The following is a 27727-nucleotide window of genomic DNA, read 5'->3' on the forward strand; positions in this document are numbered from 1 at the left end:
CACCTAGGAACAGTCTTTCCATTCAGGTGCAACAGAGGGAGAGAACAGAAGAAGGGCCATTTCATTGGCTAAGTTCAGATTTTATGGAGGGGCAGGGTTAAGTTTGGTTTGGTTCAGTATTGAACTACCTAAGTTGCATTTGCCTTCTCTCTTAGGCCTGTCAACCTGCACTTAAGCTGCCTTCCTTGGCTGACAGTGCTTTTCCCAGCTCTTGCAAAAAGAACATACCTCCAGGTGTGAGGAACAGGAAAATAGAGATTGCCAGAAGTATTTGACTTGGGATGGACATCTTGGTATCAAAAGGTGTGTTCTCCAGAAGAGCCCCAAATCACAGAGGAATAGATGTGGACCTTCACTAGATTCCTCCAGGGTGGAGAAGCTTCTTCCTTTGATCCTTTTAACAACAGCCTAGAGATCATGGTGTCCTCGGAAAGGGACTATAAAGATAAATGAGTGGGCCATAACATCATGAACTGGCCACTCATCACAGAACAAAAATCCCAATTTAAGTGAGGACTTGAAGTGTATGTGGAACAGATTCTTTGATGTCAGGGCTTCAATGGCCTCTGCAAGTCTCCACTGGCACACCTGCCGCTTTTAGGACCAAAAAACTGCAGGACAAGATCTGTAATCATCAATATTTTCACTTCTTGCACACTAATCTATGGATGGTGGTTTTAATATTTATATTTTACTGTAATTAAATTGTAGAAATGTCCATTTTAATACCACAAACAAGGCTATATTTACATTGCAACCTTGGACATGCCTATTCAACAGTAAGCCCCAGTGAGTTCAATGAGCCTTTCTCCTCAGGTGCATACAGGATTGCAGTCACTTTATACAAAAGACGGAGGTAACAATCTTGTAGCAGATTTTGATAGTAAAAGGTAAAGGTACCCCTGATCGTTAGGTCCAGTTGCGGACAACTCTGGGGTTGAGCGCTCATTTTGCTCTATAGGCCAAGGGAGCTGGCGTTTGTCAGCAGACAGCTTCCGGGTCATGTGGCCAGCATGACTAAGCCGCTTCTGGCAAACCAGAGCAGCTCACGGAAACGCCATTTACCTTCCTGCTGGAGTGGTACCTATTTATCTACTTGCACTTAACATGCTTTTGAACTACTATATGGGCAGGAGCTGCACCGAACAACAGGAGCAGTGGGTCTTCTCCCCTCCAGTTATTTTCAGCAACTAGTATTCAGAAGCAGCTCTCAAAGTGTGATTGCCAGAGAAAGTATTCCCAACATATAGGTACGCAAAGCTCCTGCACATTAGAAACGCATTCAGGGCACACAGGAAACCCTTAAGCAGAGCACATAATCGCACATTGTACTCAAAGTACACAGTATAGTTGAATCTGGCTGATCTCTACCAGATGTTCCAGATAGCACAGTACACTGTGGGAAGTGTACCAGAGCAAATGCCTTCGCTGGCCGAGAACAAACATACATGAAAGGCAAATCAAGAAATGAAAAACTCGGACAAGGCCCATAGACTGATGGCTGTGTCATTTCAGTTTCTAGGAATGCAAAATAATGTTTGTCATGTCAAAATTTAAGGATTGAAATACTACTAAACTCATTGATCTTCCAAGTTAGTTGCGGGAATCAACAGTGTACTGGACGTTCTAGGCACTTTCCAAAGGTTTGTGGGCAAGGATAACAAGAAGTGGTTGGAATAACAGATTTGATACTTGAAGTCAGGGTGCATCACCTAGTCTTCTGTTCAGGAGTGAGGATATCTACACAGAATCAATAGTAGTGACCTGGCACTTAAACTGAAGTTAGATATTAAATAGCCTTGCTTTTTAGCCATGCCGTGTTACTTTTTTTTTTAAGGAGAAGCCCTCTGTTCATGTTCCCTTGTGACTTCAATCCAGGAAATGGAACCTTGGTTTTCAAACTTAAACTGTTCCAGATGTCAGTTCGACTCCTGAGACATTTGAAAACCAAGGTCCGGCTTTCAATTGGTGCAGGCGCCCCAGAAAAAGATAACCGACAGCTGTGTCGGATGTTCAGCTTCCAAAAAACATTAAAAAACCGGAACACTTACTTCTGGGAATTTGGCGTTCGGGAAATGATTTGATAATCAACTAAGCCGTTTGAGAACCAAGTTACCACTGTACTTGTATATATTGTTTCCAAGTACAGTGGTACCCTGGGTTAAGTACTTAATTCATTCCGGAGGTCCGTTCTTAACCTGAAACTGTTCTTAACCTGAAGCACCACATTAGTTAATGGGGCCTCCAGCTGCTGCCACACCGCCGGAGCACAATTTCTGTTCTCATCCTGAAGCAAAGTTCTTAACCTGAGGTACTATTTCTGTGTTAGTGGAGTCTGTAACATGGAGCGTCTGTAACCTGAAGCGTATGTAACCCAAGGTACCACTGTATGTGGAAGTTTATTGTTCACGGTGAAGATTTGGCTCCATTCATTCTTCTGTGCTCCTTGCTTTTCACCCCATCATTTCACTATCAAATTGCCATGGAAATCTCCATCATTCTTGAAAAGAAACCAATATAGTCCTGAATGCAAAGCAGAATAAAATGTAGCAGGCGTATTATACAGACTCCTTTCAACCTTTAGAATATCATATTGATCAGGAAACGTGATGTGCTTGTGGTTGGTTATATTGATATCCATAAGAATGGTTTTATAGCCGGCTGCCTTAAATTAGGAGTTATTAACTATAATATAGTAGGGAATTGTGTAAAACCATAGTATTATATTTCATGGATACAGAAAAGGCGTTTGGCACAACAAATTGTAGCTTTAAATTGGATCTGATGCTCAGTGGAGGCCTATTAATGGTACAACCTGTTTGATCTCTCTGGGCAGAAGGAGTGCAGAAATGCTTGATCATTTTCATTGCTTTCTTTTAAGGGTCTCCATTAGAAGACAGCCTTCCTAGGAAGGCTAGGAAGTTGGTAGAATCTCCATGGTTAAAATATTTTAAGGAAAGGCCTGGAAGAGCTGCTCCCTGCCTTGCAGGGGGTAGTGGTGATGATGGCTATGGTGATGGTGATGATGGAGGTTGTATTGCCACAATCAATGCTGATCTCCATATGTTGTCTTTCAGCTAGATCTAATATTTTCTAATATAATGCTTTGGAATTACTTCAGATGTGTTTTCCATGAAGTTCCATTTTGTGGGGTAATTGCAGCCTCATACAACCAGTGTGTTTAGTACCAGTTAATGCATGAAGAGGTTAAGACCACAGAACTCTTTTCCTAGACTTTGATCATGCCCCCCCCCTGGTGCTGAAGGCTTAGAAAAGTGCTTTGTTTATTCAGCCCACCATGTGAATGCCATATGTAATGGAGGTCTGAACCACGGGCTCCTGGCTTAGACCGTGTGTTCATATAAACTTTACCATATTTTTAACCCAAGGTTTCTTCCAGTTTTTCTTGCCACTTTATGGGAAAATGTATGAATCAAACTTTAGAAGTTTGTAAGTAAGAACCATTTTAACTTACTAACCAATGTGCTCTGTCAAATGCTAAAGGAAAGCACTGGAACTGACTTAGAATGGGATATTTAAAATGATCTAATTGCCTATATTCCCATGCTTTACTGCTGCATGTTTTGTGACTTCTAAAAACTCTTCCCTGGGCTCTCTCTTACTGGAGAGTATTTAGCCCCACCTTTGGATTTAGGAATCCATTGAATTCTTTTTAATTAACCAAATAATTGACACATTGTGCTTAACAGAACTTGCACACCATTCTCTTGAATCCAAAGCCCCTTGTGATTGCAGTGTTTCCAGATGCTTAGCTTTAGAAAGTACAGTGGCCCAAAAGCTCCCTTTTCACGCTGATTGGGTAGGTTTGGGACACTGCTGCAGAAATAGTACTGGCTGTTTTGAACTCACCTGGTGCCACTGTCTCAGACAATGACCTCACTGCATAAAGAACATTCAAAGAAAAGTTGACAAGCTAAGAGCATAAGCTTTTATTGTCTGCAAGTGAGCAGAGTCTTAAAACTTTGAATTGCAGAGATCACTATCATCACAGCAGTTGAGTTTATAATGCATGCCATTTTCTGGGTCATCAGTTGCTGTATCACAGGGGACCTCAAGCCCCTTCGTCGCACAACCAAGTATTTTTTCATAAACTTCCTCAGCTGAGAAAAGGGACAGAAAGCAGGAAAAAGGAGGAGAGAAAAGAGTGAATGTTTGCAACACTATTGCCACCACAATGATTAACTGAATTTCACCTAAAAGATCTAAACTGCTCTCCTTTGAGTTGTGCCCCCTACTGAGAGTTCTGCAGAGCTTAGAAATAAATAGTCTGGTAATACTGATGAATGAAGGAAAGAAGAAACACAAAATTGGGGAACAAAGCTATTCTGGGTATAGGCACACACTCCTCCCCTGCTCCCTAATCTGCTCTAGCAGAAACCCAGAACAGGTTTAAGCAGTTCATATGGGAAGGAAAGGTGGGGGGGGGATACTTGTTATGTGATCAGACCTTGCTACCCACATGCATACTGTGGGACATTGCAGTCAAACATAATTGTGCATGAGTGCTAGTTAGTGTATGAAGGGGTTAATACCAGAAAACTGTGTTTTCTAGAATCATTGAGGTCCCACACTGTCTTCTCCAGTGAGGGAAGTAGTCAAGCCTTCTCTTCCTTTCCACACTCTCTTCCACCATTCAATGTGTCTGAGCTTGCTCCCTACAAGCTCAGACTGCGTTTTTGAAACTAAACTTCTATGTTTTCCACCAAAGAGCATTCTACCTGATTTCTGCTTGCCACTGCGTGGAACAAATAATAAATCAGTCTTTTGCATCTGTAAGTAAAGCATTTGAAAACTTCCTTAACAGGGTGTGGTGTTTTAAATGCTAAGAGGGATAGAAATGGGTTCACTGCTATAGTGGATTAAATGGGATATTAAAGCAACTTTAACAGCCTATCCCCACGCTGTCCTACTGCACAAAGTGTGACATGATTTTAAACCCTGCTGGGTCTTTCTGTGTGCTAGCCCTGCTCTTCGGATCTAGGGACCCCACCTCTTCTGTTGTTGAAATTCGTCACTAGAATCTAATTTTTCCACCCCCCACATTCCTCACTTAGTGCCACATTGAATTCTACTTCCCTTTATTGTATCACTAAGCCCCGCCCCCAAAAAAGACACTTAAGGGGAATGGGAATATGGAGCCCAAAGAAGGTGCAACCTTATAGCAGGTGATGTTTTTTTTTTTACCTTTATAGAAAATTAATGCAATACACTTTCCTTCACCATCAGTTTCACAGGTACTCATTTCGCATTTTCCTCCTTCTTCCTTGGCTACGCAGAATGAACACTGGAGAGCATCTGCTCCAAAAGACAAAGTCTCATGTGAATAAACGAGGGTAGCCTTGTAGCCGTTTGGTTGGAAATCTTCATATTCTCGGCAAGAAAGTAATCCCTTAGGTCAGGGTTTCCCAAACTTGGGCCTCTGTTTGTTTTTTGACTACATTTCCCATCATCCCTGACCACAGGTCCTGCTATTTAGGGATGATGCAACTTGTAGTCCAACAACAGCTGGAGACCCCCAAGTTTGGGAAACCCTGCCTTAGGTTAGTACAAGGATTGTTAACTCTTTGGGGACTATGGACATATTTATAAACAAGAAAAATTGACATGGGCAACACATTGCAACCAAGCACACATCACTATCTGGTCTACGGGTGACAAATAGGGCTCTTCTTTCAAGTCTTGCCTCCTCAAGGGGCGGAGAGGGGATATCGTAGGTACCAGGGATGTGCCTGTGGATGCATATCCACTTATGGGTGACACTTTGGCAGCCCCTAGGTTACAAAAACAACATTGACGGAATGTTCACAGACAGTGTACTTCAAAAAAAAGAAATGGAAAACTATCTTGTTTTCAGAATGCCTGATTTCAGATTTTTGAATCTGTAAACTTACTTTCAGACAATGGAAAAAGGGTAATGGGCCCAGACTCAGCTTCCTTTCCTTCTGTCCCCTTCCCTTCCCTCCCTCCCTCCCTCCCTCCCTCCCTCCCTCCCTCCCTCCCTTCCTTCCTTCCTTCCTTGTATTGGTATCTTACAATTGCTGCCCCCATAGGCACACAGGGGCAGGCATCCCTTTCTACAGTGGTACCACGCAAGACGAATGCCTCGCAAGACAAAAAACTCGCTAGACGAAAGGGTTTTTTGTTTTTTGAGCTGCTTCGCAAGACGATTTTCCATATAGGCTTGCTTCGGAAGACGTAAAAGTCTTGCAAGTTTGTTTCCTTTTTCTTAACACCATTAATACAGTTGCGACTTGACTTCGAGCAACTCATAGAACACGGTGTGGTAGCCTTTTTTGAGGTTTTTAAAGACTTTGGTGATTTTTGAAGCTTTTCCAAAACGTTCCCAACACCGTGCTTCGCAAGACGAAAAAAATCGCAAGACGACAAAACTCGCGGAACGAATTAATTTCGTCTTGCGAGGCACCACTGTACATTACCATTCCTCAGAAAGAGTCAGCACTGTCAATTCCTGAGATCACAATTTTGTTTTGCCGCATGGCCTCAGAGCTGCTCTAAGCAGCTGTAAAATAAAAGAGGGAAAGAGGCATTCCACAGACCACCTCTTCAGAATATTCAATATTGCTGCTTGAAAAGCTGGGTTGATTTTTCCTTACATAATTTGCCCCAAATGGGATTAAAAGGAGTTGGCACAGGATAGAAATATATTGACCCATCCGTCCCCAGCTCTGAGATGATGGAGCCCATGATTTGACCACAGCTTGAGTTCATTCTGTATTTGCAAAGTATCTCTACCGAGATACCTCTACCCTGGCATTCCAATTTAAATATTAGGGAGAGTGGCATGCATAAATAAATAAATAAATAAGTATATCTCAACAGGCTGTAGCAGTTGGCAGGAAAGGTGCAAATGTGAAGCAGGACCACTCCATCCACTCGACTGCAACTACTGTTGTCTTTAGCTCTCCCTCTCCTTCAGTTGTCAGCTAAAAAGAATCCTTCCATCAAGCGGCAGCAGATAACAGAATCAGGGTCATTTTATTGGCTTAGCTGAGATTCTATTGAGGAGGGAGAAGTTTGGTTTGGTTCATATTTTGATGTGAAGCTACCTAAGTTACATTTTCCTTCTCCCTTGGCCCAGTCTACCTGCCTTGAACCTATCTCCCTTGGTTGATAATGCTTTCCCCAACTCTCGGAAGAAGAAGAAAACATACCTCCAGGTATAAGGCACAGGAAAGCACAGATTACCAGAAAAAGTTGGCCTGGGGTGGACATCTTGGAAGCAGAAGACACTGTGTATGTCGCAGCAGAAGCCTAAGTAATAGAGGAACAAATGCAGACCTTCACTGGATTCCACCAGAGTAGAAAAGCTTCTTCCTCTGTTCCTGTTAGAACCACTCTACAGATCACAGTGTACTCAGAAAGGACTTATAAAGATAAACTGGTGGGCCGTGACATTATGAACTGGCCACTCATTACAGGACAATAATGATGTGTGGGAGGAACAGAGTCTTTTAGCTCAGGGCTACAATGGGCTCTGCAAGTCTCCACTGGCACATTTGCCCCTGCAGGACAAGACGTGTAATAATACATACATACATACATACATACATACATACATACATACATATTTTTATTTGCATTCTGCCTTTCTACAGTTCAAACCATACTCAAGGCAGCTTACATAATGAAAAAATACATAACTACAACATCTCAAAAGTAGCCATCAATAGTAAATGCAAAACCAAACTGAACAATTTCAATAAATCGCAGCAGAAGATACAAAAAAACCAAACAAACCCAGCAGCCACAAGAGCAACCACTCCCTCCCCAACAACACCTCAAGCACCGTCCTCGCAGATCAGGTGTAAAAAGGCCAGAGCTTCATGTTGCATGCCTATTTAAAAATATGTCCCACTGAGCAGAATGAGGCTCATTGCTCTGATATTTATATATACAGGTGAAACTCAGAAAATTACAATATTGTGGAAAAGTTCATTTATTTCAGTAATCCAACTTAAAAGGTGAAACTAATATATGAGATAAACTCATGACATGCAAAGCGAGATATGTCGAGCCTTTATTTGTTATAATTGTGATGATCATGGCGTACAGCTGATGAAAACCCCAAATTAACAATCTCAGAAAATTGGAATATTAAATGAAATCAGCAATACAAGGATTGCAAATAGAGCAATATTGGACCTCTGAGATGAGAGACATGAGACATGAGACCGAGCAATGCAGAAGAGCTGAAGAACCCATCATGGCTAATAGTGTGGATAGTTTTATCTTCCATCCAAATGACCAATCCTCATTTCAACCCATCCTGGTTAGCTACGATCAGTACTTTCTGTGGGAGAAAGTTCCCCCTTTGCGTGTCAATGGGGCAGTGTTGCTATTAATTTTCAAGGGATAAAAGCATTGCCCCTGAAAAACTAGCTTGGAGCTAAACAGCCCCTGCCCACCAATGACCCTTGGGACAACATTGCTGGCTGGTCATGGCGGGAGGTGGCTTTTTGCACACCTGTCAGTCGCCTCAGCGACATCACTCATCATGACTGTTTTTGAGGGCTGAAGGTTCCTTCTCTTGTATGCAAATCTATATGTTTCTTCCAGAGTTCTAAATTTCATAAGTAGAGAATGATCCTCAGTGCAAAACCTGGGCAAAGTCAGCATTCGCTGCATAGCGATGGGGAAGTAGGTACACTACTAGGCACATTGATCTTCAAAGCTTATTGGGTGAGTCAGGGGTGTACTGTACTTTCTATTTTTTTTATAAGATATTTATTAAGAATTTTAAAACATTCAAACAACACAGCATATTTAAATCAAAATAAAAAAGAAAGCAAAAAAGGCATAAAAAACATACCAAAATACAGACCCCAAAAAACACAAAAGAGAAAATAGTTCATTTTCTTGAATATCGTTTTCATAACCCTCTTTCATGACTCCCTCACGTCTCCCTTTTCTGTTTCCCTGATTACAAAATCATATTCCGCAATACTTCACCTTCTTTTAAAAATAATTTTAGATTATATACTTCAACAATTATGTCTCCAATTTTACCTCTTGTTATCAAAAATTTAAATATTTATACTTGACATGATATTATTCCAATTTCATCTTTGTTCTTATAGTTCAATTATTTCATATTCCCTTCCACTAGTTTACTAATGCCATATTCCTTTTGTATCTTGCATCATTTTAACTTTCATAAAGTTTACAATGCTTTTGCAAATAGTCCTTAAACCTTTTCCAGTCCTCTTCCACTGTCTCTTCTCCCAGGTCTTGGATTCTGCCAGTCATTTCTGCCAATTCCATGTAGTCTATCAGTTGCATCTGCCATTCTTCCAGAGTGGGCAAATCAACCAATTAATTAAAAATTTCATGTGTGACAAAATAGTACATACTGCTCTCCACTTTCAATTCACAGAGTCTTTTCACAGTTCATTTACATTCAGTATGAGACGTCAGGTTGTCATAAGCATTATGCAGTTAGAGAAGAAAGGAGGGGGAGCTCTGTGCATGTTGCCTTGTGGCTTCAATCCAGGATGGGGGCAGGATACTCCACTTGCTGCTCTTTCCCAGTGAAAATGTACTTGGATATATTGTTCCCAAGTCCCTGGAAGAGATGACTATATGAAGAGTGTCATGCAGACCCCTTTCAACCTTTAGAATATCATATTGATGAACAAGAGCAATAATCTTATGGTTGGTTACATTTGTCAGTATCTCAGCTCACAGTCAGAGGTAAACTGGCCTCCACCGGGCAATTGAGTGAGATACTTTGTTTACCTTCCGTCTGCTACTCCTGGCAGACGTAGTCGTAAACCGGCGAATCTCCTCATTAGACGTGAAGAGAACACACCCTCTGCTTCTCTCTGCTTCTCTCCCTCCCTGCATTCTCCCCAGGGAGGGGAAATGAGACAGACAGGAGTCCTATTTACATGTTTTATTCCTGTCATTCAGCAGTACATAGAAACGCGACTGCTCCTTTCAGACTCCATCAGAAGAGACACAGCTCCTCCCCTGTACTTCCAGCACAGGTCAGATGACACTCTGAGCTAACATCCGGTGCTCAGTACAGAGAAAAAACTCCTCCTTTTCCCCAACAGTACATCTGCAAACCACCACATCCTGTTTTGCATTCCAGCCATCTGGAGCTGGCTTTTGCCTTGCTGCCTTTTCCCAACAACCTCCCCCAAAAGCATCAATAGGCAAAACATGATCCAGAGAAGAAAACAAACAGTTGTTATACACATAACAGTCCCCTGTTGTTTCAGTTCCACCCTTGGAACTCCCCACCACTGGTTTCACCAGTGTACCTCTCTGGTTGTCTGGCTTCCAAGGAATGAGTGCTTCTACATTACCTTGGCTAGCTACTCTCTGTTGTGTCTTTGTCTCTGACTTAGACACTGCTTTAATCTGTTTTGAGTTGTTAACAATAGCAACACATGCAACAGCTAAGTTAGCAAACTCTTTTGAGTACCTCTTTGGTGGTACACCCTTTGTGACTCTCTCAGACCTGCGTATGAGGTTCTGATCCTCTGTGCTCACTGGTTCAACCTCTGGACTTTGTTGAGAACCAGTAGCAATGGCAAACTGTGGTTCTTCCTTCACCTGTGAAGGTCTATCCATTGTGTGAGATTTCCTCTCAATGACTGTTACAACTGAACTCTCTGAGCTATCACTGTCATCATCAGTACCACTGTAATCTGTGACATCAGAAAAATCATCATCATCTGAATTGTTATCTGTGGGAAATGTGTGTACTACCCGCTCTTGTTCAGGAGCACTCTGTAGAAACTTTGTGAGAATCACCCGACCAGATTCAGACAAAATTACTCTGTAGAGACCCTTTTCATTTTTTTTATATAAAATTTTTATTGGTTTTTCACCTTTTATAAAGACAAAATACACACAGAAAAGACAAAAGACAAAAACATGTATAATTTCAGAAAATCCTACTTTCCTAACCTTGTTCCCTGACTTCCCCCCACCCCCCTTCATGCATCCCAATTCCCAGAATTGTGTCAGCAAATTGGTATTTCTCCTCTTAACCATCTTAATATTACCTCTTTTATAAGGAAAAATAATTTTTTTCTAAGTTGGACTCAAATTCCCTTCCATCGATTTCCCATTTTGTCTTAGATAAAGGTCATATTATCTGAACCCAAAGGTCTTGAGTGTTTTTAAAATTCTATTCTTCCCTCCCTCCCATCCCCGGTTTTCGTCCCTTCCCAATACATGTCCAAAATAGCAGTTCTTAGCCAGGGTTCCTCACGTCCGAGGCTTTCAAGTCTCTTTCAGTCCCTCTCCGCCGGTCTTGTTGGTAATCCTTTATGTCGGTCGTCGAATCTCGAAAGAGTTCTATCACCATCCAACCATATTCTCTTCCCACAAGGACATTTGGAAACAGCTGCTGGAAAATTTCCACAAGGCCTGCATCTTCAGAGTCAGAGTCAAAGTGGAGGCCCCAATCATATTTCTTTATTTTAAGTTCCTGTATTCCATAAACTCCCGGGGCCTCCTCCTTCGTCTTTTGCATCTTTCGCAGATTTGTGGTAGATGTAATCCAAAAGTCTCCTTGCTTATATTCCACAGATGTCAGCTTCTGGTTGGTACTTTCCAACTTTACTTTCACTTTTTCTTGTTTAGTCTCTTCCACTTCTTTAGATATCATTTCCGATTCAGCTGTGGATTCTTTCTCATTCAGGTCCTCAATACATTCAGCAGAGCTGCTTGTTCCAGAAGTCAAGGTCATGAGTTGTTTATTCATAGCCAGACTCTGCTCTTGTAAGATTCCCACCAAATGAAACATTCTTTCGATTTCCACTAGTAACTTTCCATCCACAGCCATTGTAATTTCACAGAGTTCCCCCTAGAGGGAATCTGGTTACTTGGTAATCTTTCTCCAACAATCCTCTAACTTATTGTTGTTACTTTGTTTCCAACAATTTTAGTTCAGTTATAACTCATTTTAGTCCAGAGGGATCTTAAATGACAATTTTTCCGCTCTAAACTGTCCGTTTGACAGCTTTGACAGCTGTCAAACTCCGCACCTCTTCCACAAGCTCAAAAACAGGACGCTCCCGGGCCCGGGAGGGGGGGTTGTTTACAACAAAAAGAAAGCTTCCAAAACTCCACTCTCCAGCTCAAAATTTCTTTTTGCCAAATCTTGGAAGTTAATGTCTTTTTTTTTTAACTCACCCCACAAAGGGTAGGCTCTCCAGCTTAGTTCTTATATCTTTGCTTTAGATCGTCTGCAAGAGGGGGGGTGCGGACTTCCTTTTAGCACACCCCCCCGGTCGTCTCAAATTCACGGGATAAAATTCTTAAAGTCCAATTTCGTCTTACTCACGGGTTGTTCCTTTCAGTCCGAATTTCAAGGAAGGGAGTCAGTGCTCTCCGGTCATGGCTCGCGGCTTCGCTCAACCGAGGTAGCGATCGACTCTCAGCGCCACGCCACCCTCCGTATCCTCTCCGCAGCCTTTAAAAAGGCTCTTCGTGGATCGGGGGGCGCTTAAGGCGCCCACCGAGTCTTCAGTCCGCAGGCTTCAGCGCCTGCGGTTTTTAAGGGTCCCCGCGTCGCCGGCGCGGCAAGACCAGTCCTCAGTTGAGCCGATTCCCTCCGCAGCTCGGAGGGAATACGCCATTTCCAGATCGCGCCAACCCGGAAGTCCCTGTAGAGACCCTTTTCATAACCCACAAAAATGCCTCTGGCATTCTTTACTCCACCTGGAGCTTCTGTTCTCACATGAGACCCGAAAACCTTAAAATAGGCAACAGAAGGTTTTCTGTGGAACAGCTTCTCAAAAGGAGCACATCCCAACTCTGTTGAGACCTTTCTCACCCACACGTGAAGATAGGACGCTAGAGACTCCGCCCAATATTCATGTGGCAAATGTGAACTCAGCAATTGCGCATTCATCCCTTTTTGCAATTCTTTGTTCACCCTCACACAGACCCCCCTGTTCCACGCTTCTGCCGAAACAGCAACTTTGTGGTCTATCCCTTTTCCATCCAGGAACTTCTGAAACTTCTGTAACAGAAAAACTTGTTTCTCATCTGTGAAAAGACAATGTTAGCATCATGCATATTTTTAACCTTGTCACAAAACTCCTGAAACTTTTCTAAAGTTTCGTGCGGTTTCTCCATCATGAAAACCCAAGAATAATTAGTGAAACAATCCACACACAGAAGGTAAAATCGTGCACCGCCCCTAGATGGTTCTAGAGCAGTGTTTCCCAACCGGTGTTCCGCGGCACACTAGTGTGCCGCGAGACGTTGCCTGGTGTGCCATGGGAGGGAGGCGGGCAAGTTGGGCGGCGAGAGGCGGGGCGGCGGCAGCGAGGAGAGGCCGCCCAGCGCGGGGCTCTCGCCGTCTGCCTGCCTGGCTGCCTGCATGGCGCTGACGTCACGGGGCTGTAACGTGCCTCACATAGGCACACGCGGGGCGGCGAGCGAGCTCCCTCCCACATCCCATCGCCGGCTCTGCACCAGGCGGTAGAGCTCGGCGAAGTCGCCGTGCTGAAAGGCCAGCAGCGCGCGCGCCTTGGCCAGGCTCTCGCCCGCCTGTGCCTCCAGGCACGGCGCCTCGGCGTCGGGCGGCAGCGAGCCCAGGAAGCGGCCCAGCCAGCCGGGGTCGCCCGCCTGCAGCAGCGCCTCGCACACGCACGAGACCTGCTCCGCCGAGAAGCGCGGCGAGCGCGGAGGATCGGGCGCGGCGGAGGCCAGCCCCGCGCTTGGAGAGGACACAGCAGCCGTTGCCAAACCCGATCCTCCTCCTCCTGCTCCGCCGCCGCCCTCTGGCTCTCGGCCGGGAGGAGCCTGTGGCGACGGGGCGGGCGCCAAAGTTGGCAGAAGTTGGCGCGCCTCCTCGGCAGCGCCTTCGTCCTCCTCCTCCTGCCTCTGCTCTCCTCCGGCGGTGGGGGCGTGCTGCCCTCCCCGGCCGGGGGGCTCGGCGGGGCCCACGGGGAAGGAGGCCATGTTCGCGGCGCGCGGGATCGCGGCCCCCCTCGCCCGCCTCTGGCCCGCTCCCCTCCCCCTGCGCGCTGCCCTAGCCGTGCGGGTCTCCTCCCCCTGCGCCGCCGTCCCCTTTCCACATCCTAGGAGCCGCGGTCTGCCTACCGCCCCCGGGCCGCGGCGCGGCTCCCAGCCCGGGCTGGCCTCCGCCTCCTGGGACGCGCGCCCACCCCCGCGGCCCCCCAAACTTCGGAGCAACTCTCCAGACGCTTCTCCCCCGCCTCGGTCTCCCTCCTTTCCACTTCTCTTCCCCCCTTCCTTCCCTCTTTCTTTCTCTTTCTCTCCCACCCGCCTTTCCTTCTATTAACTTTCCTTTCCCCTCCCTTCGTCCTTCCTACTTTTACTCCTGGGCTCCTCCCCCCTTTGCGCAGCCACAAATCAATCTCTCTCTCTTTTTTCCCCTCTCTCTCTTCTTTGCTCAGACGCAAAAAAGCACCGCTTTTTGGAAATCCGGACTGCTGTCCCCGCTGAAATGATACTTTAAAAAAGGAAGAACCCACTGGCTCTTATTTCTGTTTAAAGCAGTAGATCCCGAACTCTTTTGGCCCACTGCCCCCTTGGTTCCACATCCCCCAGTGTCCCCTATGCTTACTCTATAGAAAGCATTACAGGGGTTAACGCGGCTCGCTAAGGAAGATATTAATAGAATTCTGCATTTGGGGGGAGACCCTAACAGTCATCTACCATTACCTTCTATGCTGTTACTTTTTTTTTTTTTTTTACATAAGTAAAAAGTGACCTTTCCCCATCTGGCATGGTGGTGTGCCTCGAGATTTTTTTCATGAAACAAGTGTGCCTTTGCCCAAAAAAGGTTGGGAAACACTGTTCTAGAGGACCAATCACATCAGCATACACCCGCTGAAATGCTCTGTCGACCTTCTTGGTCACCTTCCTGGTGTCCTTGGCCACACCTGCAAGAGAGATTTCGTTAGAATCAGAAGAATTACATTTCATGTAATCACTTTGATCAAAAGTCAACAAATACAGTCCATCTTTCTCTCTGGCAGTAAGATACAGTTCTCCATCTTTGTAGATCTTGCAGCTTTTAGAATCATAGGTCAGTTTCAGTCCTTTCTTTGCAATCTGCGACACACTCAGCAGATTAAATCTCAGTTCTGGATCCAGGTAAACATTGCTTATAGTCAAGTTCAGACTCTCAAGATACACAGTCCCAATTCCAGTCGCTTCCAACTCCTGACCGTTGGCCTGTTTCACAGCGAAGCTTTGCTTCTTCAACGTCGAAAACAGTTCTCTGTGCGGGCACATATGAACCGTGGCGCCCGTGTCGATTATGAAGGCGTTCCCAACATCTGGCGTGGTTCCTTTCACCATCATAGCCTTTGCAGGTTTCACCTGGCACTTGGTACGGCTTTTGCCTGACGCCTCAGGCTTCGTAGAGCTGCTTTTTGCTCCTTTTGACTGGCGCAGCTTCCTACGGTTTTGCTGTAGATGCCCAGTCTGTCCACAATTGTAGCATCGGACAGCACTCAATGCTACAACTCGCTCTCCAGTAGATTCACCAGTGGGGGAATTAGAACTCTGTTCTTCCCTCCCCCTGTCCAGTGCAGCAAGTCGATCGTGTTCATTAAGGACCACAGCTCACACTCTCTCCGCGGTCAGCTGCGCGGCCGGTAGGGAACCAAGCTGACTGGCAACAACCTTGTAAGTCCGATTCAGGCTGTTTATCATCATGAAGCAAAACACTTCCTCCTGTAGATTGAAATTGCGTTCCACCATCTGTTGACGCAAAAACTTCATTTCTGTCAGGTGCGCTTGAACATCTCCATCAGGCGCTAGTCTCAGATTGGTCAACTTCTCAAAATACAGCAACGCTGAAGAACCAGCATCTCTCTGATGTGTTGTACGTAGCGTGTCCCAAACCTCTTTCGCATGTTCTAAATTCTGAATATGCACCAATTGCGCATCTGAGACACACAGAATTATAGCAGTCCTGGCCCTCACATTCCGTGATTCCCAACCTCCGGTTAGTGCTGCAGGGATGGGGTTTTCAATTACATCAAAAAGCCTCTGATTCTGCAGCACGGCCTTCATCTTTACAGACCAAGATGAATAATTGTCATTATTTAAGGAAGGTGGGTAAGGCAGCCCCCCTTTCTTGGCATCCATCTTGAAGCCAAGCCTCCAGCTCACACTCTCAAGCAAGCTGTAAAATCCAACAGTTGTTTTCTGCCTTCTGGCAGGCAAACTGCAAGCTGTTTACGCTTTTGGCACCTGGCAGCTAAACGCTGGCTGCTATGGAAAGTCCCTTCCAAGAGCTCGTAAACTTGTAGCCAAAACACTCCGTGGTTTTGTTTTGCTTTTCCCAGCCTCACAGAGCAGCTTCTCTGCCAGTAACTTTCCACGACCGTTACTTAGCAACAATGCATTCTTACAGGACAGCTTATCTTAACCACAAGAATTTCTGGCATGCAAGTCTCCTCTTTCAGAGCTGGCTTTTTCAAACGCAGCTCCCGTGAACCAGGGAATTAATCAACCTGCGTTCACACTTTTAGCCCGAAATTCAGCATACCTTGAGGCTTGGAAAACACTTTCCTCTGGGTCCAGCCGTCTGTTCAGCCTCTGGCTTCTCTTAGACGCTTTTCTCCCTTGGAGCAGAGGAGGACAATCCACCAGCCTCTCATGCAGATGTTCGATGAATCGCAACCATCCTCTGCTACCATATGTCAGTATCTCAGCTCACAGTCAGAGGTAAACTGGCCTCCCCCGGGCAATTGAGTGAGATACTTTGTTTACCTTCCGTCTGCTACTCCCGGCAGACGTAGTCGTAAACCGGCGATTCTCCTCATTAGACGTGAAGAGAACACACCCTCTGCTTCTCTCTGCTTCTCTCCCTCCCTGCATTCTCCCCAGGGAGGGGAAATGAGACAGACAGGAGTCCCATTTACATGTTTTATTCCTGTCATTCAGCAGTACATAGAAACGCGACTGCTCCCTTCAGACTCCATCAGAAGAGACACAGCTCCTCCCCTGTACTTCCAGCACAGGTCAGATGACACTCTGAGCTAACATCCGGTGCTCAGTACAGAGAAAAAACGCCTCCTTTTTCCCAACAGTACATCTGCAAACCACAACATCCTGTTTTGCATTCCAGCCATCTGGAGCTGGCTTTTGCCTTGCTGCGTTTTCCCAACAACATTGATATCAATAAGAATGGTTTTGTGGTCCGCTGCCTTATGAGTTGTTAAACATATAACAGAATGTATTTTTCATGGATTCAAAATTGGAATTTGGCACAGTAGAACATAGTTTAATTTTGGATTTTATAACCAGAGGGGGCCTTCTTAGTGGTGCAGCCTGTTCGATCTCTCTGGGCTCAAGGAATGCAATAATGTTTAATCACTTTCATTGTTGGTCATTTAAATTCTCCCTACTAGAAGACAGCCGTCTTTGGAAGGTGTTACAATCTCCATGGTTAGAAGATGTCAAGCAAAGGTTGGGCTGCCACCTATTGGAGATGATGTAGCAGTGGATTTCCTGCATTGGCAGGAAGTTGCTGTGGATGATCTTTGAGGTACTTTCCAACTTTTTGATTCCATCTGTTAAGCCAGTGTGTTCCTGGACCATTTCAGCCTTGTAGTAAACCCACCTAAGGATACATTAGGGACGTGGGTGGTGCTGTGGGTTAAACCACAGAGCCTAGGGCTTGTCGATCAGAAGGTCGGCGGTTCAAATCCCCACAAAGGGGTGAGCTCCCATTGCCAGTTCAAAAGCACGTCAAAGTGCAAGTAGATAAATAGGTCCCACTCCAGCGGGGAGGTAAATGGCGTTTCCGTGCACTGCTCTGGTTCGCCAGAAGCGGCTTAGTCATGACCCGGAAGCTGTATGCTGGCTCCCTCGGTCAATAAAGCGAGATGAGCGCCGCAACCCCAGAGTCGGTCACGACTGGACCTAATGGTCAGGGGTCCCTTTACCTTTACCTTAAGGATACATTGTGAAGGCTATGATGCTAGTCCTGATTCTTTCTGACTGCAGATGGGAAACTGAAGGTCTTAATGCTTCCCTGATTCAACACACCTTCAAACCTGATATATCATGGAGTAGGGTTATCGGTTTGCCTTTTTAGTCCTGATTATTATATAATCCAACCTTCTTTTTATTTTTTAAATCATAGCTTCCATCAGGAATTATTGGATCTCACACCAGACATGAGTGAAGCACCTGGATGGTCATATCTAATTCTATCTGTTGTGCATGGACAGAATTGAAAGTTCCAACCAACAAATGTGAGGAAAGAAAGTATGAAAAGAGAAAACCCAAAGTGAAACACAGCAAAAGCTTTATTTGTGTGTGGACGGCCTAGAGGCTGCTTTAAGCGCTGTCTCATGGGTAATGCTCATTGCAGAAATGTTTATCCCAGCAGATGAGATCATAGCGGTAAGCATTCTCATTATCAACATGGATGAGGCCACATGTCACATCTGTCTTCTTCCGGCAACCAAGTATTCTCTCAAAAACCTTCCCCCCTGAAATGAAGAGTGAAGAAGAGGAAGGGGGGGTGAGGAGATTAAACATTAGCATTTTCTCCAGTAATCAACTTGATTTCACATGAAATGCTCAACCCCATTTGAAATCACTAGTTGCCCCTGAAACCAGGCAAACATATCCCCATTTTATAGATAGGACAATGGAAATAAAATCCACTGCTGATCAAAGATTATAATCCAGATCTCTGGAGCTTAAGGTCAACATAAATTCACTCTGGAATTCAAATTTTGGGCAGAGGTTTTCAACAAAATATATAAAATATTAAATGCCCCTTTTGAGCCTCCCTGCACCCTGCCCCTTTTGAAGATGTGGAAGAATCCTCCTTTGTCTTTTATATTTGTTAGTGATTTATATTTTAGTCTTGGCTTCTTCCCTCTCCAAATCAATATTGAAAGATCTCTTTGCCCTTCTTTGAAGCATTGTTGATTACTGGAATAAAAATAATATTTTTGGTAATACATTCATTTTGATAACTGATATTCTTCCTATCAATGAAATATTCATTCTTCCCCAAATTTCTAAATTCCTTTTTATCTCCTTCCGTGTTTTTTCATAATTGTCTTTAACTATATTTATATTTTTGGCTGTTAGCCAATGTTCCTTTCTTCCATCAGCATCAGGGTCTCTTATTTAAGAACCTTAATTGCAATCTCAAATTCAAGTCAAGTTCACTTCTTAATTCTACTTCAGGTCAAGTTCAAATTCAAGATTTGAAAAGGTCAAAAGTGCAGATTGGTATTAAAAACACTTGTATAATCCTACTTCCTTCTCAAACATTAGCTGGCTCTAACTCCATCAAAGTAATCCACAAACTTTCCACTTGCATTGTCTCTCATGCTCGCAAGCAGCCACAGACAGGGTAGACTTCCTTTTAATACTCCCCGCTGTAACTGAATTATTCAACCTAATTAAATTGGTAACTCCTCACCTTGAAGTTTGGTTTGAAGATTTCTTTGATAAGTAGCCGCTGTAAGGCTGGAAACAAAAGCTTCACTCCGCAGGGTTGTGTTGTCACCTAACTGACCAGCTTTTTCGCCACCGACCCCCCCCCCCCCGTTCTCCATACTTTCCAGCACTGAGACAGAGAAAGGAGCCCACCGAATTACTGTTGCCAGTTGCAGAACCAGGGCTTTCTTGGGAGTTTGTGTCACTCTCATGCTTCCTCATGCAAGCCGGGAAGGGCTGGGCGATGGGCTCTGCGGGGTGGTGAATGCTTCCCTCTGTGAGGGAACATTCCCAGATCCGCTGAAAGAGGCGGTCATTAAACTGCTTCTTAAAAAACCATCTTTAGACCCGGCCAGTATGGCCAACTATCGCCCAGTCTCAAATCTGCCATTCTTGGGCAAGGTGATTGAGCGTGTGGTTGCTGAACAACTCTAGGCACACCTGGAGGATGCGGACCATTTGGATCCCTTCCAATCGGGGTTCAGGCCTCATCATGGGACTGAAACTGCCTTGGTCGCACTGGTTGATGATCTCTGGCGAGCTAGGGACAAAGGTGAGAGTTGTTTCCTAGTTCTGCTGGATCTCTCAGCGGCCTTTGATACAATCGACCATAACATCCTTCTGGACCATCTAGAGGGGTTGGGAGCTGGGGGCACTGTTATACAGTGGTTTCGCTCCTTCCTCCTGGGCCGTGTTCAGAAAGTGGTGGTGGGGGATGAGTGTTCAGACCCTTGGGCCCTCACTTGTGGGGTGCCTCAGGGTTCCGTCCTCTCCCCCATGCTTTTTAACATCTATATGAAGCCGCTGGGAGAGATCATCAGGGGGTTTGCAGCCTCATACAACCAGTGTGTTTAGTACCAGTTAATGCATGAAGGGGTTGAGACCACAGAACTCTTTTCCTAGACTTTGATCATGCCCCCTCCCCTCTGGTGCTGAAGGCTTAGAAAAGTGCTTTGTTTATTCAGCCCACCATGTGAATGCCATATGTAATGGAGGTCTGAACCACGGGCTCCCGGCTTAGACCGTGTGTTTATATAAACTTTACCATATTTTTAACCCAAGGTTTCTTCCAGTTTTTCTTGCCGCTTTATGGGAAAATGCATGAATCAAACTTTAGAAGTTTGTAAGTAAGAACCATTTTAACTTACTAACCAATGTGCTCTGTCAAATGCTAAAGGAAAGCACTGGAACTGACTTAGAATGGGATATTTAAAATGATCTAATTGCCTATATTCCCCTGCTTTACTGCTGCATGTTTTGTGACTTCTAAAAACTCTTCCCTGGGCTCTCTCTTACTGGAGAGTATTTAGCCCCACCTTTGGATTTAGGAATCCATTGAATTCTTTTTAATTAACCAAATAATTGACACATTGTGCTTAACAGAACTTGCACACCATTCTCTTGAATCCAAAGCGCCTTGTGATTGCAGTGTTTCCAGATGCTTAGCTTTAGAAAGTACAGTGGCCCAAAAGCTCCCTTTTCACGCTGATTGGGTAGGTTTGGGACACTGCTGCAGAAATAGTACTGGCTGTTTTGAACTCACCTGGTGCCACTGTCTCAGACAATGACCTCACTGCATAAAGAACATTCAAAGAAAAGTTGACAAGCTAAGAGCATAAGCTTTTATTGTCTGCAAGTGAGCAGAGTCTTAAAACTTTGAATTGCAGAGATCACTTTCATCACAGCAGTTGAGTTTATAATGCATGCCATTTTCTGGGTCATCACTTGTTGTATCACAGGTGACCTCATCCTTCTTCGCACAACCAAGTATTTTTTCAGAAACTTCCTCACCTGAGAAAAGGGACAGAAAGCAGGAAAAAGGAGGAGAGAAAAGAGTGAATGTTTGCATCACTATTGCCACCACAATGATTAACTGAATTTCACTTAAAAGATCTAAACTGCTCTCCTTTGAGCTGTGCCCCCTACTGAGAGTTCTGCAGAGCTTAGAAATAAATACTCTGGTAATACTGATGACTGAAGGAAAGAAGAAACACAAAATTGGGGAACAAAGCTATTCTGGGTATAGGCACACACTCCTCCCCTGCTCCCTAATCTGCTCTAGCAGAAACCCAGAACAGGTTTAAGCAGTTCATATGGGAAGGGAAGGTGGGGGGGGGGATACTTGTTATGTGATCAGACCTTGCTACCCACATGCATACTGTGGGACATTGCAGTCAAACATAATTGTGCATGAGTGCTAGTTAGTGTATGAAGGGGTTAATACCAGAAAACTGTGTTTTCTAGAATCATTGAGGTCCCACACTGTCTTCTCCAGTGAGGGAAGTAGTCAAGCCTTCTCTTCCTTTCCACACTCTCTTCCACCATTCAATGTGTCTGAGCTTGCTCCCTACAAGCTCAGACTGCGTTTTTGAAACTAATCTTCTATGTTTTCCACCAAAGAGCGTTCTACCTGGTTTCTGCTTGCCACTGCGTGGAACAAATAATAAATCAGTCTTTTGCATCTGTAAGTAAAGTATTTGAAAACTTCCTTAACAAGGTGTGGTGTTTTAAATGCTAAGAGGGATAGAAATGGGTTCACTGCTTTAGTGGATTATATGGGATATTAAAGCAGCTTTAACAGCCTATCCCCACGCTGTCCTACTGCACAAAGTGTGACATGATTTTAAACCCTGCTGGGTCTTTCTGTGTGCTAGCCCTGCTCTTCGGATCTAGGGACCCCACCTCTTCTGTTGTTGAAATTCGTCACTAGAATCTAATTTTTCCACCCCCCACATTCCTCACTTAGTGCCACAATGAATTCTATTTCCCTTTATTGTATCGCTAAGCCCCCCCCCCAAAAAAGACACTTAAGGGGAAAGGGAATATGGAGCCCAAATAAGGTACAACCTTATAGCAGGTGATGTTTTTTTTTACCTTTATAGAAAATTAATGCAATGCACTGTCCTTCACCATCAATTTCACAAGTACTCATTTCGCATTTTCCTCCTTCTTCCTCGGCTACGCACAGTGAACACTGGAGAGCATCTGCTCCAAAAGACAAAGTCCCATGTGAATAAACGAGGGTAGCCTTGTAGCCGTTTGGTTGGAAATCTTCATATTCTCAGCAAGAAAGTAATCCCTTAGGTCAGGGTTTCCCAAACTTGGGCCTCTGTTTGTTTTTTGACTACATTTCCCATCATCCCTGACCACAGATCCTGCTATTTAGGGATGATGCAACTTGTGGTCCAACAACAGCTGGAGACCCCCAAGTTTGGGAAACCCTGCCTTACGTTAGTACAAGGATTGTTAACTCTTTGGGGACTATGGACATATTTATAAACAAGAAAAATTGACATGGGCAACACATTGCAACCAAGCACACATCTCTATCTGGTCTACGGGTGACAAATAGGGCTCTTCTTTCAAGTCTTGCCTCCTCAAGGGGCGGAGAGGAGATATCGTAGGTACCAGGGATGTGCCTGTGGATGCATATCCACTTATGGGTGACACTTTGGCAGCCCCTAGGTTACAAAAACAACATTGACGGAATGTTCACAGACAGTGTACTTCAAAAAAAGAAATGGAAAACTATCTTGTTTTCAGAATGCCTGATTTCAGATTTTTGAATCTGTAAACTTACTTTCAGACAATGGAAAAAGGGTAATGGGCCCAGACTCAGCTTCCTTTCCTTCTGTCCCCTTCCCTTTTCTTTCTTTCTTTCTTTCTTTCTTTCTTTCTTTCTTTCTTTCTTGTATTGGTATCTTACAATTGCTGCCCCCATAGGCACACAGGGGCAGGCATCCCTTTCTACATTACCATTCCCCAGGAAGGGACAGCACTGTCAATTCCTGAGATCACAATTTTGTTTTGCCACATGGCCTCAGAGCTGCTCTAAGCAGCTGGAAAATACTAAAGAGGGAAAGAGGCATTCCACAGACCACCTCTTCAGAATATTCAATATTGCTGCTTGAAAAGCTGGGCTGATTTTTCCTTACATAATTTGCCCCAAATGGGATTAAAAGGAGTTGGCACAGGATGGAAATAAATTGACCCATCCGTCCCCAGCTCTGAGATGATGGAGCCCATGATTTGACCACAGCTTGAGTTCATTCTGTATTTGCAAATTATCTCTACCGAGATACCTCTACCCTGGCATTCCAATTTAAATATTAGGGAGAGTGGCATGCATAAATAAATAAATAAATAAATAAATAAGTAAGTATATCTCAGCAGGCTGTAGCAGTTGGCAGGAAAGGTGCAAATGTGAAGCAGGACCACTCCATCCACTCGACTGCAACTACTGTTGTCTTTAGCTTTCCCTCTCCTTCAGTTGTCAGCTAAAAACAATCCTTCCATCAAGTGGCAGCAGATAACAGAATCAGGGTCATTTTATTGGCTTAGCTGAGATTCTATGGAGGAGGGAGAAGTTTGGTTTGGTTCATATTTCGATGTGAATCTACCTAAGTTACATTTTCCTTCTCCTTTGGCCCAGTCTACCTGCCTTGAACCTATCTCCCTTGGTTGATAATGCTTTCCCCAACTCCGAAGAAGAAGAAAACATACCTCCAGGTATAAGGCACAGGAAAGCACAGATTACCAGAAAAAGTTGGCCTGGGGTGGACATCTTGGAAGCAGAAGACACTGTGTATGTCACAGCAGAAGCCTAAGTAATAGAGGAACAAATGCAGACCTTCACTGGATTCCACCAGAGTAGAAAAGCTTCTTCCTCTGTTCCTGTTAGAACCACTCTACAGATCACAGTGTACTCAGAAAGGACTTATAAAGATAAACTGGTGGGCCGTGACATTATGAACTGGCCACTCATTACAGGACAATAATGATGTGTGGGAGGAACAGAGTCTTTTAGCTCAGGGCTACAATGGGCTCTGCAAGTCTCCACTGGCACATTTGCCCCTGCAGGACAAGACGTGTAATAATACATACATACATACATACATACATAAATACATACATACATACATACATATTTTTATTTGCATTCTGCCTTTCTACAGTTCAAACCATACTCAAGGCAGCTTACATAATGAAAAAATACATAACTACAACATCTCAAAAGTAGCCATCAATAGTAAATGCAAAACCAAACTGAACAATTTCAATAAATCGCAGCAGAAGATACAAAAAAACCAAACAAACCCAGGAGCCACAAGAGCAACCACTCCCTCCCCAACAACACCTCAAGCACCGTCCTCCCAGATCAGGTGTAAAAAGGCCAGAGCTTCATGTTGCATGCCTATTTAAAAATATGTCCCACTGAGCAGAATGAGGCTCATTGCTCTGATATTTATATATACAGGTGAAACTCAGAAAATTACAATATTGTGGAAAAGTTCATTTATTTCAGTAATCCAACTTAAAAGGTGAAACTAATATATGAGATAAACTCATGACATGCAAAGCGAGATATGTCGAGCCTTTATTTGTTATAATTGTGATGATCATGGCGTACAGCTGATGAAAACCCCAAATTAACAATCTCAGAAAATTGGAATATTAAATGAAATCAGCAATACAAGGATTGCAAATAGAGCAATATTGGAACTCTGAGATGAGAGACATTAGTCATGAGATCGAGCAATGCAGAAGAGCTGAAGAACCCATCATGGCTAATAGTGTGGATAGTTTTATCTTCCATCCAAATGACCAATCCTCATTTCAACCCATCCTGGTTAGCTACCATCAGTACTTTCTGTGGGAGAAAGTTCCCCCTTTGCGTGTCAATGGGGCAGTGTTGCTATTAATTTTCAAGGGATAAAAGCATCGCCCCTGAAAAACCAGCATGGAGAAAAACAGCCCCTGCCCACCAATGACCCTTGGGACAACATTGCTGGCTGGTCATGGCGGGAGGTGGCTTTTTGCACACCTGTCAGTCGCCTCAGCGACATCACTCATCATGACTGTTTTTGAGGGCTGAAGGTTCCTTCTCTTGTATGCAAATCTATATGTTTCTTCCAGAGTTCTAAATTTCATGAGTAGAGAATGATCCTCAGTGCAAAACCTGGGCAAAGTCAGCATTCGCTGCATAGCGATGGGGAAGGAGGTACACTACTAGGCACATTGATCTTCAAAGCTTATTGGGTGAGTCAGGGGTGTACTGTACTTTCTATTTTTTTTATAAGATATTTATTAAGAATTTTAAAACATTCAAACAATACAGCATATTTAAATCAAAATAAAAAAGAAAGCAAAAAAGGCATAAAAAACATACCAAAATACAGACCCAAAAAAACATAAAAGAGAAAATAGTTCATTTTCTTGAATATCGTTTTCATAACCTTCTTTCATGACTCCCTCACGTCTCCCTTTTCTGTTTCCCTGATTACAAAATCATATTCCGCAATACTTCACCTTCTTTTAAAAATTATTTTAGATTATATACTTCAACAATTATGACTCCAATTTTACCTCTTGTTATCAAAAATTTAAATATTTATACTTGACATAATATTATTCCAATTTCATCTTTGTTCTTATAGTTCAATTATTTCATATTCCCTTCCACTAGTTTACTAATGCCATATTGCTTTTGTATCTTGCATCATTTTAACTTTCATAAAGTTTACAATGCTTTTGCAAATAGTCCTTAAACCTTTTCCAGTCCTCTTCCACTGTCTCTTCTCCCAGGTCTTGGATTCTGCCAGTCATTTCTGCCAATTCCATGTAGTCTATCAGTTGCATCTGCCATTCTTCCAGAGTGGGCAAATCTTGAGTCTTCCAATGCTTTGCGATGAGTATTCTTGCTGCTGTTGTCGCATACATAAAGAAAGTTCGATCCTTCTTTAACACCCTTTGGCCGACAATGCCCAAAAGGAAGGCCTCTGGTTTCTTAGGGAAGGTATATTTAAATAGTAGCATTTCCATATTAAATTGCTTTGCTTTTTTGCCATGCTGTGTTATTTGAAAGGAAGTAAAGGTAAAAAAGAAGTAGAAGCACTCTGTTTAATTAATTAATTAATCAACCAATTAATTAAAAATTTCATGTGTGACAAAATAGTACATACTGCTCTCCACTTTCAATTCACAGAGTCTTTTCACAGTTCATTTACATTCAGTATGAGACGTCAGGTTGTCATAAGCATTATGCAGTTAGAGAAGAAAGGAGGGGGAGCTCTGTGCATGTTGCCTTGTGGCTTCAATCCAGGATGGGGGCAGGATACTCCACTTGCTGCTCTTTCCCAGTGAAAATGTACTTGGATATATTGTTCCCAAGTCCCTGGAAGAGATGACTATATGAAGAGTGTCATGCAGACCCCTTTCAACCTTTAGAAAATCATATTGATGAACAAGAGCAATAATCTTATGGTTGGTTACATTTGTCAGTATCTCAGCTCACAGTCAGAGGTAAACTGGCCTCCACCGGGCAATTGAGTGAGATACTTTGTTTACCTTCCGTCTGCTACTCCCGGCAGACGTAGTCGTAAACCAGCGATTCTCCTCATTAGACGTGAAGAGAACACACCCTCTGCTTCTCTCTGCTTCTCTCCCTCCCTGCATTCTCCCCAGGGAGGGGAAATGAGACAGACAGGAGTCCTATTTACATGTTTTATTCCTGTCATTCAGCAGTACATAGAAACGCGACTGCTCCTTTCAGACTCCATCAGAAGAGACACAGCTCCTCCCCTGTACTTCCAGCACAGGTCAGATGACACTCTGAGCTAACATCCGGTGCTCAGTACAGAGAAAAAACTCCTCCTTTTCCCCAACAGTACATCTGCAAACCACAACATCCTGTTTTGCATTCCAGCCATCTGGAGCTGGCTTTTGCCTTGCTGCTTTTTCCCAACAACCTCCCCCAAAAGCATCAATAGGCAAAACATGATCCAGAGAAGAAAACAAACAGTTGTTATACACATAACAGTCCCCTGTTGTTTCAGTTCCACCCTTGGAACTCCCCACCACTGGTTTCACCAGTGTACCTCTCTGGTTGTCTGGCTTCCAAGGAATGAGTGCTTCTACATTACCTTGGCTAGCTACTCTCTGTTGTGTCTTTGTCTCTGACTTAGACACTGCTTTAATCTATTTTGAGTTGTTAACAATAGCAACACATGCAACAGCTAAGTTAGCAAACTCTTTTGAGTACCTCTTTGGTGGTACACCCTTTGTGACTCTCTCAGACCTGCGTATGAGGTTCTGATCCTCTGTGTTCACTGGTTCAACCTCTGGACTTTGTTGAGAACCAGTAGCAATGGCAAACTGTGGTTCTTCCTTCACCTGTGAAGGTCTATCCATTGTGTGAGATTTTCTCTCAATGACTGTAACAACTGAACTCTCTGAGCTATCACTGTCATCATCAGTACCACTGTAATCT

The 27727-nt window shown here is 43.9% G+C and overlaps 2 long non-coding RNA genes across 2 annotated transcripts; both read right to left on the reverse strand.

Annotated features, from left to right (window-relative positions):
* Nucleotides 1-3724: 3724 nt before the first annotated feature.
* Nucleotides 3725-7386, reverse strand: LOC309530026. The gene is made up of 3 exons (XR_014218590.1): nt 7194-7386; nt 5206-5316; nt 3725-4121 (listed from the first exon to the last, which is right to left on the reverse strand). It is a non-coding gene; the product is annotated as an uncharacterized lncRNA (long non-coding RNA).
* A 13680-nt stretch (nt 7387-21066) lies between these two features.
* LOC309528931 lies at nt 21067-24154 on the reverse strand. The gene is made up of 3 exons (XR_014217993.1): nt 23962-24154; nt 22333-22443; nt 21067-21249 (listed from the first exon to the last, which is right to left on the reverse strand). It is a non-coding gene; the product is annotated as an uncharacterized lncRNA (long non-coding RNA).
* Nucleotides 24155-27727: the final 3573 nt, after the last annotated feature.

This window comes from Podarcis vaucheri (assembly GCF_965113315.1).
Source record: "Podarcis vaucheri genome assembly, chromosome: 3".
Lineage (NCBI taxonomy): Eukaryota > Metazoa > Chordata > Lepidosauria > Squamata > Lacertidae > Podarcis > Podarcis vaucheri.